Source organism: Coenobita brevimanus, chromosome 115, assembly GCF_032717465.1.
Source record: "Coenobita brevimanus isolate Jiangsu-jjx chromosome 115, ASM3271746v2, whole genome shotgun sequence".
Lineage (NCBI taxonomy): Eukaryota > Metazoa > Arthropoda > Malacostraca > Decapoda > Coenobitidae > Coenobita > Coenobita brevimanus.
The window spans coordinates 1,143,126-1,153,804 of NC_137068.1; positions in this window are offsets into that span (position 1 = coordinate 1,143,126).

Below are 10,679 nucleotides of genomic sequence, written 5' to 3' on the forward strand. Positions count from 1 at the left end.
ACAGAACAAGAATTTCTCTGCTCCATCACTTCCTGTTCCAAATCCCTGAGAAAAGTTAAAGATAAGAAAGCACTCTCTCTCTCTCTCTCTCTCTCTCTCTCTCTCTCTCTCTCTCTCTCAAAACATTTCCGCTCTAGCTGTTATTTTTCATACAGGTAAACTCACCTCTAAAGGCTTGATTGTAGGTGAGTGTTATTAGATTGAGTGATGAATTATTTTGGTCATTACTACTATTATTACGCGAATTATCATATATATACATGTGGATTTAGTCGCGCTGTTGGTTACGTATATTTAAGAGAGCGTTACTTTTCGCTGCTGCTGCTGTTATTATTATTATTATTATTATTATTATTATTAACGAAACGCCCCTAATCTGGTGTATGGATTTTTTAATGTAATTTTCCTTGCTTCCTTCATCTTCATTATTATTATTATTATTATTATTATTATTATTACAAAAACCTCTGTTCTGGTGTATGGATTTTCTTTAATTGTGTATGATTTCTCTCCAGCTTCAAAATTATTATTATTATTATTATTATTATTATTGTTGTTATTATTATTATTAACAAAAAAACTAATCTGGTTTATGGATTTTTTTTCTTTCTCTCTTCACCTTCAAAATTATTATTGTTGTTGTTATTATTATTATTATTATTATTATTGTTGTTGTTAACAGAAAAATCCCTACTCTGGTGTATGGATTTTTTCCTTTAATAGTTTCCATTCTCCTCTTTCATCATCAGAAGTATTATTATTGTTATTATTATTATTATTATAACAACAACAACAACTACTACTACTACTACTGTTATTATTTTCATTATTATTATTATTATTATTATTATTATTATTAGATTAGATGAACTGACGAATGAAATCAGATAAATTGTAAGTCTGTAGGGTACATATTCAATTACTTTTAAAAGCTTAATTACACGTGATTACCTTAAGCTTATTTTGAACTATACTTAAGAATATATAATTAGGCAATAATCCAATGCTGAGATTATATTTGAGAGCAGTGATAAATGGGTAATTGGGTATATAATAATTTTCGATGGGACCTTTGCTGGAGAGAGAGAGAGAGAGAGAGAGAGAGCCTGCGTGTGGAGGTCCCATATCTGTCCTCTAGGTAGTGATGAATTGCCTTTGTTTTGTAGGCGTGAAATTATCTCAGTGGTTTGGGAATGGATTGTGATGCTACCTAACACCTTTAATTCGTGTGTGTGTGTGTGGATTGTGATGCTACCTAACACCTTTAATTCGTGTGTGTGTGTGTGTGTGTGTGTGTGTGTGTGTGTGTGTGTGTGGAGAGAAAAAGATAGAAATGGGTAGAATGAGAAGAGAGAGAAAAATTGTCTGAATGAAAATGGAATATATAGGGAGTGTGAAAGAGAGAGAGACAGAGACAGAGACAGAGACAGAGAGAGGCCTATGTACTCAAGAGGGGTATAGGCTGGACCCCCCCCATCAGAACACTGCCACTTAGAAACCCCCTCTAGTGTTCTGTCTTCCGTATCACTGGGTTCTCTCTCTCTCTCTCTCTCTCTCTCTCTCTAAAACCGGAAACTATAGACAGGCACAACCCGTCAAACTGAGACAGGATTTCCAAGGGCTTTATATCCTAATTCACTGTTTTAAGGACACACACACACACACACACACACACACACACACACACACACACACACACACACACACACACACACATTTAAGGGTATGTATGATAAAAATAGTTAATGCACGGGACAGTACGAGCTTGACTCATTCCTGTAAAGATGCAATTAGGTAAGAACACACTCACACACACACACACACACACACACACACACACACACACACACACAGAAGAGAGAGAGAGAGAGAGAGAGAGAGAGAGAGAGAGGTAACATCCATTCATCAGGGAGCCAACCAGCCAATAACCAATCACTAAGCAATTAAATAACGCACCAATATCAGTCAATCACATGAACAATTAACGCAGAAAAAGGAAGAAAATTAAAATGGAAATAACAACATAATTATAAATACCTCTGATGACAACCCAAAATGATAATAATAATAATAATAATAATAATAATAATAATAATAATAATTTGTAAGAAATGCTATGGACAGTTTACGCAAAAATAAATGAATAAAAAATAATTCAGAGTTACAAATAAGGAACATAATTAAGTGACGAGAAATGGCACGAAGAGGTAACGCTAGGAAATGGAAAATCTATCTGTCTATTGCCAGACGCCATAATCCCGTAAGGGGTGGCCATTTGACTTTGAGTTATTTGTTTTACGGGGAGAGGCACTAACCCTCCACCAACCCACTTGTTGACACGTAGGGAGCACGTATGGTTTGGTTATATGGTTACCACCCAGCGTTGTAAATGGTTTCTTGGCTTATAAGAAAACATTTGGCTTGTCACTCAATGTAAAGCCACCTGTAAAGGAAAGAAAAGCAATAAGAAGTGACAGGAAAGATGGGAGAAATAGGAAGAGAGGAGGACAGGCACAGAAATAGAATGATAAAGGCTAAGGAGGAAATAAAGGGAAAATAATAACTAAAATAAATAACTTACTGTGCCCATAAAAAAGTAATTGATAAGAAATAACGTGGATTTGACTCGCTTTTGTATTGTTTTTGTTTTTTCTTGGAAGGAACGATTTGCGGGCTCCTGGCCTTTGGTTCCTTCTTTCCTGCATTAAAAAAAAGTTATGGCAGAAGGAGATAAAAATAAATGAGTCACATAAATACAAATAAAGAACATAACTGGATGAAATAACGACAGAATAATTAACCTGAGATGAAAGGGTGATTTGTAAACAGCAAGTGACTCTCAGACTTACAAATAAAATAATATAATTAACTCTTAACACAAAAAAATAATTATCTTTATAAAAAAAAAAAGGAACTGAGAGAGAGAGAGAGAGAGAGAGAAGAGGTTCAGTAAAACATAATTATCAGGAAACAAATGACTCACGGGAAATAAAAATGTTTCCGTGTCTCCCCACAGCTAATTAACGTCATCTGGCGGTGGTTGAGAGAGAGAGAGAGAGAGAGAGAGAGAGAGAGAGAGAGAGAGAGAGAAGTGGGGTGGGAGGGAGGAGAGAAGGAAGGAAAAATAAAGACGGTGATGGGATGGTATGAAAGGGAGAAAGATTTATGAGAGAAAGAGAGAGAGAATGTACAGTTCCGGACAGTATTCCCTGGCCAGTCCTTCCTTCCTTCCTTCCTTACTATTTGATGTGACGTCACTGTACTGCGTCTACCGCTAATTCTACTACTACTACTACTACTGCTACTACTATTACTACTACTACTACTCCTGCCACCGCCTCTAATGCCTCTCTTCTTCCCTCTCACATACCGCACTTTCTCCTCCTATTTTTTCCTTCCTTCCATCCATCCTTCCTTCCTTCCATCCATCCATCCTTCCATCCATCCTTCCTTCCTTCCTTCCTTCCTCACTTACCTTCTCCCTATTTCCCCCTCTCTTAAACTTAACCTCTGATTCCTCCATCCCTCCCTTCCTCTCATCTTCCCTCCCTACTTATCCCTCTCTTCAGTTAAGCATTAAAGAGAGAGAAAGAGAGAGAGAGAACGGTGAGTTACAACAATAGATTAACGCTAGAATACGATGGTAGTCACGAAGAAGTGCTACAGGAAGGATGTAGAGCCACAGTATTGTCCCTTTCTGCCACTGAGCTACGTGAAATAAGCTGCAAAGGGATGAAAAGTTTGAGCCAAGTTAAAATGAATGACCTACACCTCCAGACGACTTTATTCAGCTGAAGAAATACGAATCTGGCTTCTGAGATTGACCATACTCCTTTCACCTTAACTTGGCCCAGATTTTCGTTCCTTTTGCTGCTTATTTCACGTAGCTCTGCGGCAGAAAAGATGATCCATTGGTTATACGTCCTCTCCACAGCACTTCTTCGTGACTAGCATCTTATTCAAGTGCTAATCTTTTCCATAGCACTACTTCGTGACTAGCATCTTATTCTAGTGCTAATCTTTTCCATAGCACTACTTCGTGACTAGCATCTGAATCTACTGTTAATTGTTGCCGCTCATACGATAGAATAAGAGAATCCTACGCCTCTACATCCTTTCCATAGCACTTCTTCGTGACTAGCATCATATTCTAGTGCTGATCTTTTCCATAACAATTCCTCGTGACTAGCATCATATTCTAGTGCTAATCTTTTCCATAGCACTTCTTCGTGACTAGCATCTTATTCTAGTGCTAATATTTTCCATAGCACTACTTCGTGACTAGGATCTTATTCTAGCGCTAATCTTTACCATAGCACTTCTTCGTGACTAGCATCATATTCTAGTGCTCATCTTTTCCCTAGCAATTCTTCGTGACTAGCATGATATTCTAATACTGATCTTTTCCATAGCACTTCTTCGTGACTAGCATGAAAATCTAGTGTTAATCTATTACTGCAGGTAGGGCAGAACAATACAGTACTCTCCATAGCACTTCTTCGTGGCTAGCACCTTATTCTAGTGCTTATTTGGCATTACAGGTGAGCATTGATGGGCAGGTGGGATTTTTAGGCCAGGTAAGAGGGAGAGGAGTATAGGAAGAAAATTGTTACGGAAAAAATCAATTACCAGAAAGACAAATCGCATACCTACCCTACCCTTGTTTTATCTTTAAGAAAAAATATATATATATAAAAAAGTTTATAGCTCTCGTCCCGTCCACCAGCTGTCACCGGGAGAGAGAGAGAGAGAGAGAGAGAGGGAGAGAAGGAAACAGGGAAAAGAGAAGGTATTGGAGCCTTTAAGAGAGAGAGAGAGAGAGAGAGAGAGAGAGATCAGTAAAACAGGCTGGATAACTAAATACCCTAGGCCTGCCAGTCAAAGAGAGAGAGAGAGAGAGAGAGAGAACCGCAGCTCAGGCCTTGGCTATCCACCGTACAGCTACCTTATTGTAGGGGGGGGGGAGGTAAGGTTCTCTCTCTCTCTCTCTCTCTCTCTCTCTCTCTCTCTCTCGTCAGTTTATATTATGTTGGTCTCAATAAGGAATGCCTTTGTGAAATCCGGTTGTTGTGACGTGTGTGTGTGTGTGTGTGTGTGTGTGTGTGTGTGTGTGTGTGTGTGTGTGTGTGTGTGTGTGTTGGAAGGGGAGCTGGGAAGGGGAGGAGGGGGCGTGTGGGGGACGGGGTGGAGGTAGAATGTACGTTGTGTGTGTATGTGACGTGTGTGTGTGTGTGTGTGTGTGTGTGTGTGTGTGTGTGTGTGTGTGTGTGTGTGTGTGTGAATAAAGGACCAATGCATGTGAATAGCCTGAAGGACCCAGAGAGAGAGAGAGAGAGAGATAAGAATGATATGTGTGACAAGGAAGGAATGAAGAATGTGGAGGAGGAGGAGGAGGAGGTGGGAAAGGGTGAAGGAAGGAGGGAGGGAAGGATGAAAGAATAGCTAGACTGAGTGAAATGGGAAGGAAGAAAGGAAGGAGGGAGTAGGGATGGAGGGAGGAAGTGACAAGGAAATAGGGAAGAAGATGACGGAGAAAGAAGGAAGGAAGGAAGGAGGTATGGAATGAAGAAGAAAGTGAAGGAAAGATGAAGGAATGAAGAGGGAAGGAAGGAAGGAAGGAGGAAAGAATAATTAGACTGAGTGAAATGGGAAAGAAGGAAGGAAGGAAGGAATATTGTGGGAGGGAGGAAGTGAAGGAATAGGGGAGAAGATGACGGAGAAAGAAGGAAGGAAGGAAGGAGGTATGGAATGAAGAAGAAAGTGAAGGAAAGATGAAGGAATGAAGAGGGAGAGATGGAGATTAAGGAGGAGGAAAAGGAAGAAGGAATGAGGGAGAGAATAGTTCAAGAATGGAGAGTAGGAGGAAGGAAGGGAGGAATGTTGAAGGAGAGAAGAGGTGAGAGAAAGATACGGGAAGAGAGAGAGAGAGAGAGAGAGAGAGAGAGAGAGAGAGAGAATTCCTTATTTAGATCACCTTTATATACCTGAGACTCCATGGTGACGTCATTGAGAGAGAGAGAGAGGGGGGGGTCCCGCAGTCCTCCTACGTACCATACCCTTACACTACATGTCACCACTTCGGCGCTAACGCCGACCGTCCATACTGAATACATGCCAGGGCTGTCTCGTAAAGGACTTCTGCATTATTATTAGCTGGGGTGTTTTTACGACAAATCGGAATCGAACCCGCGTCCTTTGCGACAGTATACCACCTCCCCACTTACTCGTACTCGGCCACCACCTCCCCTTGTAATACCGGGAATAAAAATACCAGTAGTTAAGTTTTAAAGGCAGAATATACCGGTAGAAAAGTACTAAGATTTTTTTAAACTATTTACTCGTGTTTTTGTCTTTAATTTTCACCTCCCTGTCTTCCTCCTCACTTCGTTTTCTCTTCACGCATTTTCTCTCCTTTCTCCCTCCCCCCTCCTTATTTTCCCTCCCCCCTCCCAGTTCTCTCCCCCTCCTCCTCCTCCTCCTCTTTTCTCTCCTTTCTTCTATACCCCCCTCTCCCCCACCCTTCGTTTTCTTTATTAACGGATATAATTGTTTGCCCTCCATTCACTGCTTTGTGTGGCTTTGATGGATTGGTAGAGAGGGGGGCTGGTGGGAGGAATGTAGGGGAGAGAGAGGAGGTAGAATGAATGTAAGGAAGGAAGGAGCGCAGTAGGACGAGGTAAGGAAGGATGGAAGGAAGACGAAGGAGAGAGAGAATACGCTTAGAGATTTGAGTGGAGTATAATGGTCCTTTCGAGGCTGCGTGTTACAGAGTTGACTATGACTACGAGATCTAACTCTACATGCTGAAGGATAAGGAGAGTAAAGCGAGAAGGCTTCCCCCGCCTCCAAACCCTCCAGTTAAAACCGGCAGGAAAAAGTGAGAAGACCACGATGCAGCATGGAAAACCTGACCTGGAAATTTCATGGGATAAACTGAAAAGGAAAAGTTACATTTTATAAAACTTTATCTGTTGGCTACCTATAAGAGAAAGTAATAAAGGGAAGTGATGTGGGATGAGAGGATGGGGTTGTGGATAGGAGTGAGTAACAAGGAGATGAGGAGTGAATATGAGATGAGGGATGGTGAGTAAGAGATGACGGGGGCAGAGAGAGAGAGAGAGATAGAATGACAGGTCGCGGGGTGATGTGGCTTGAGGAAGACCGCGGAATGTCATCACAATCACCTGATCTGTCCTCTCTCTCTCTCTCTCTCTCTCTCTCTCTCTCTCTCTCTCTCTCTCTCTCTCTCTCTTATATTCATCATTCTCCCTTCAGTTCATCCTTTGCCCTTCATTCAGTCATTATTATCATTATTTTTACCTCATTATATTTTTACTAACCCTACATCACTATCATCACCATCCCCAAGTCAGCCCTCAGCATCTTCACAAGCCTTGCATCACTACCTTCATCCTTACTTCACTCATGCTACTTTCATCCTCACTCACACTATCTTCACCATCCACACCTATCCTGATCAGTTTCACATCACTATCCTCATCGTCTTTCCTCACTCACCTTCAATAATATTATCCTCACCTCACCTTCCCTACCATGCTTACCTCACTATCATCATCATCATCATCATCATCATTATTATTATCATCATCATCTCTGTATCTTCAATTGTAATCCCTTCTCCTCACAAATCTTATCTCACTCGGCCACCCTAACATCATCCGATCTCTCTCTCTCTCTCTCTCTCTCTCTCTCTCTCTCTCAACGTACTGTCACACACACACACACACACACACACACACACACACACACACACACACACACACACACACACACACCATTTTTAGCTCTCCTCTCACTCCAAATGTAACACCATCTTACTTATAAATAATTAGTGTGGATCAGTAAATGTTTATTCTGTTGTTTAACGTTTGCTTGTCTCATGTTCCTTATTATTTTGGATTGGGAGACCGAGGATGAGGTGGAGGGGTGTGTGAGCTAGGAAGAGTGTAGCGTGATATTAGGGGACAGGGTAGATAGACAGACAGATAGATAGATAGATAATTAATAGAGAGAGAGAGGGAGAGAGGAGGGGAGTGGAGGTTAGGAAGAAACCGGGGTAGGGAAAGTGGGGGTGAAGGAATGGGGAATAAAAGGGGGAAAGGGAGGGGTAGGAAGGGGGAGAATGAGAGGGGGAGGAATGAAGGGAGGTGAAAGGGGAGAAGGAGAGAAAGAGGAGGGAGTAAGTATAGGGAGGAAGGGAGAGGAGAGAGAAAAAGAGAAGAAAGAGGAAAAATGAAGGGAGGTGAGAATGGAGGGAGGAAAGGGGGAGGAATGAGATAGGGAGGGAGAGAAAGAGAAGGGGCGAGTGGGTATGGGGAAAGGGGGAGGAATTGTAAGTGGGGGAGATGAGAGAAGCGGGGAAAATGAGGGAGGAGGGGGAGGGGAAGATGATGGAGAGGAGAGGGGAGAGAAAACAGGTCAGGGTGGAGGTAAAAGAGAAGGAAGGGGAGGAAGGAGGGGGGAGAGGGGGGGAATGTGAAGGGGTGAAGGAGAGGTCAGAAGAGGTGAGTGAAAAAGACAGGGAAGAAAACTGGGAGACTTGCGAATAAGGAAATAGGAAACAAAGAAGATTTAAATAACAAAACCACGAGAGAGAGAGAGAGAGAGAGAGAGAGAGAGAGAGAGCGAGGTCAGGAAGTCACAAAAACACAGGAAGAGGAGGAAGTGAAATAATTGAGAAAGATTAAAAAAGTGATAAACATAAGAAAAAATAAATAACACCAGAATGGCACTCCGTGGAGCGCACACCTCCGCCAAGGTCCAAGAACCCCCCCTATAAAAGCATATTTAAATCCGCTAGATCCGGAATTTTATATGGATCCGCGCCAAACTGTACACATTCGTAGATACCAGCATCCTAAATAGGCGTGATTTTTTTTTTCCATCAAGAGCCATGCAATATTCACTGAACAGTTTACGAAAAAGTCGAAAAACGTCCTCTCTCTCACTGTTCAAGAAAGTGAGAGAAATGGCTGGATGCGTCCCTATATCCGGATCCGCACCGAGACCCATTCTTCTACCAAGTTTCGTGGCAATCCGTCCGGTCGTTTTTGCGTAATCTCGCTCACAAAACCAGCCAACGAACGAACTGGGGGTGAAAACATAACCTCCTGGGCGGAAGTGATAAACCTGGGAAACTATGGAAGAAAGAGAAAGACAAATGGGTGAGAAAGAAAATATTGGATGGGAAAAAAGGAATTTGGGTGAGGCAGGAAAAATGGAAATTGTATATGAGTAGAAATATACAAGGAATATTTACATGAAAAGCTTGTGAAGGAAGGAAGTCAAAGAAGGAGGAAGTCAAGGAAGAAGGAAGTCAAGGAAGAAGTCAAGGAGGGAGGAAGTCAAGGAAGAAGGAAGTCAAGGAAGAAGTCAAGGAGGGAGGAAGTCAAGGAAGAAGGAAGTCAAGAAAGAAGCAAGTCTGGGAAGAAGGAAGTCAAGAAAGAAGGAAGTCTGGGAAGAAGGAAGTCAAGGAAGAAGGAAGTCAAGGAAGAAGGAAGTCAAGAAAGAAGGAAGTCAAGGAAGAAGGAAGTCAAGAGAGATGGAAGTCAAGGAAGAAGGAAGTCAAGGAAGGAGGAAGTCAAGGAAGAAGGAAGTCAAGGAAGGAGGAAGTCAAGGAAGAAGGAAGTCAGGGAAGAAGGAAGTCAAGGAAGGAGGAAGTCATGGAAGGAGGAAGTCAAGGAAGAAGAAAGTCATGGAAGGAGGAAGTCAAGAAAGAAGGAAGTCAAGAAAGAAGGAAGTCAAGAAAGAAGTTAGGAAAGAAGGAAGTCAAGGAAGAAGGAAGTCAAGAAAGAAGTTAGGAAAGAAGGAAGTCAAGGAAGAAGGAAGTCAAGGAAGAAGGAAGTCAAGAAAGAAGGAAGTCAAGAAAGAAGGAAGTCAAGGAAGAAGGAAGTCAAGAAAGAAGGAAGTCAAGGAAGAAGGAAGTCTGGGAAGAAGGAAGTCAGGGAGGAAGGAAGTCAAGGAAGGAGGAAGTCAAGAAGAGTAAAAGAAAAGAAAGTGCCAAAGGAAGATGGAAATATAAGGAAGGAGAGATGCAGAAAGAATGTAATTATTTTATAGAGTGATGTGAAGTTGATAAGAGAGAGAGCGGAGAAAAAAATAACTTGAAAGAGAGGTTAAAGAGAGAGAGAGAGAGAGAGAGAGAGAGAGAGAGAGAGACCACTAAGGACAATTGTGGTAAAGAGAAAATTGACCTAACACCCGATACACTAGGTCATTAGGAAGATAATTGTGTCTTGTACCCTTAAGAGAGAGAGAGGAGAGAGAGAGAGAGAGAGAGAGAGTACCCTAGCCTATCTAACCTTTCCTATCCTGTCTTTCCCCTTCTCCCTATCTCTCCTTCTTCCTTCCTCCCTCCTCCCTCTTCCTCCTCTTTAATTTCCATATTTTCCTCTCTCCCCTTCCCCCTCTCTCTTCTCCCTTCCTTCTCCCCCTTCAGTTCTCCCCTCCATCGTCCTTCTCCCCCTCTCTCCCTTATCTTCTCTCTCTCCTTCCCTCCTTCGCACCTCTTCCCCCCTTCCCACCTCTCTCATTTCTTCTTCCCTCTCCCCCTCCACCCCTCTCTTCTGTCTTTTTCCCCCTTCTCTCCCCTCACTCTCCTCCTCCCTTCTCCTCCCCCTTCCCTTCCCTTCCCTTCCTTTCCTTTCCAATCCCTTCCC